This window comes from Nannospalax galili, unplaced genomic scaffold (assembly GCF_000622305.1).
Source record: "Nannospalax galili isolate Female #2095 unplaced genomic scaffold, S.galili_v1.0 scaffold332, whole genome shotgun sequence".
Taxonomy (NCBI): domain Eukaryota; kingdom Metazoa; phylum Chordata; class Mammalia; order Rodentia; family Spalacidae; genus Nannospalax; species Nannospalax galili.
This window is the reverse complement of record NW_008333794.1, coordinates 3,047,474-3,049,537: the sequence shown is the minus strand read 5'-3', so window position 1 is coordinate 3,049,537 and position 2,064 is coordinate 3,047,474.

The window sequence follows — 2,064 nt, the reverse complement described above, 5'->3', positions numbered from 1 at the left end:
GCTGCCACTGCTGCTATTATACAAACCCATCACCTGGCAGGAGACTTTCAAGACAAGCTGGATCAGGCAATGGCATCCACGATTGACAGTCTCAAGTCTCTCCAACGACAAATGAACTCTTTTGCTGGGGTTGTGCTCCAAAACAGAAGAGCACTGGACTTAATAACTGCTGAACATGGGGGGACGTGTGTAGTATTGGGAGAGGAATGCTATTTTTTTGTGAGTGAATCAAATGTTGTTGAGACCAATGTTAATACTCTCAAAAAACTTCATAATGATCTGTTTTCAAGATTTCAACCCACTGAACAATTAGGTTAGTATAGTAACCCCTTGTTTTCATGGCTCCTACCCTTTGTTAGCCCCCTGATCATGCTGTGTGTCATTTTGATGCTTGCTCCCCATTTCATACAATTTCTTCGTGGACAAATTACTACCATTGCTAAAGTTACTACCAAGCAGGTCATGGTCAATTATCAAACTTTGGATTCTCCCAAGATAGATGAGTTGGCTCTTAAGGCTTGTGATGACACGTCTCCATTGTAAAACAAAACAGGGGGAGATGTTGGGGAACCCTGCTGCTAGGGTTGTAGTCCTCCATGTCTGGATAGCTCTAAGGGGCTCAGCGCTATATGGAAAGACTTCCCTTCTCAGCAGGGGGCCTCCTGCTCTCTCCCTGACTTACCTGGAAAGTGCCGCCAAACATGGATGCCTAACCTTATTTGGAACATGACCTTTGGCATAGTTACCTGGAGTAAAAAACTACCCCCAGGTTTTTCTATATGATAATTAGGCATTGCCCGATAGTCAGATGATAGGAGCCTATGGCCACATGTAAATAAAGCATACTATGAGCACCTATCAGCTGAAGCATTGGCTACTGCCTCCACACTATATTTTCCCTAATCCCCACTGAATAAACGGAGTTGTTTCACTGAATCTAAAGCTGTTTCAGTGAGTCTGGAGCTGTTTGTATTACTGAACATGCCTCCCTGGAAGGGCTTTCTTCTGTCAGTGCTCACTGGCCATCCTGACCCTGTTCATCACTTCTGCTCCCTTTGTCCTCCTGGAACTGTGGCCAACGACCCATGAGGAGAGGGAGAGACACTACAACTCTCCACTTTATTTTTTGAAATAGGGTCTCTCACTGCTCTGGGACCTTGCTGGTTTGTCTAGACTAGCTGGCCAGCAAGCACCTGGGCTCCTCCTATCTTAGCCCTCCCAGTGCAGGGAGTATAGGCGTGCTCCACTCCACATGGAATTTTACATGGGTGCTGGGGATCCAAACTCAGGCCCTGGAGCTTGCAAGGCAAGCACTTCACTGGCTGAGCCACCTCCCCCGCCCCTACCCTTTGGTATTCCTGTCATTACTGCAGACATTTTGCTTGCATTGTTTTCACTTGTCTCTTCCTGTTTTTATCCTTTAGCACTTTTATGAGAACACAAACTCTTTAAAAGCAAACTGCTTTCTTTTTTAACTCAGCATGAGAGGCTCTGTTTTTGTTTGATTTTGGGGACTTTTTTTTCTTGAGGAAGATCAAGAATGTGGAAAATTTGGCTTCATTTCACCATGCCAGTGTCCCCTCTAACCATGAAGGGTGCTGCTATCTCCTTCAGCAGGAGAGGAGCAAAGTTTGAAACAGCATCTTTTGAAAAACAATCCTTATTCATGTATGTTTAATTGACAAGTGGAATCTATGCATTTTACAGTGCAGCAGATGGAAATGTTCACACATTGCTTATAGGTCTGTAAAGGCATCCAAGCTGTGGAAAACAGCTTGATGTTTCCTGAAAAAAAATTAAACAAAGGACCTCATAAAACCCAGTGAATCCACCCTCAGCAGCTACAGCAGCAGCACTCAAATGCCCATGGGTTGATCCATAGACAGCCAGACCTTGGTCTACCCATACAACAGAACACAAAGAAAGGACTCAATCTGTAAGAAATGCAAAACTGCCAAGGGAAAGAAGCCAGACATGCAGGTCACACACGTGACTCCATTTATACCTGGAACAGGTAAATCCTCAGACAGGAGGCAACCATGGTCGAAGGCTATGGGCACACTG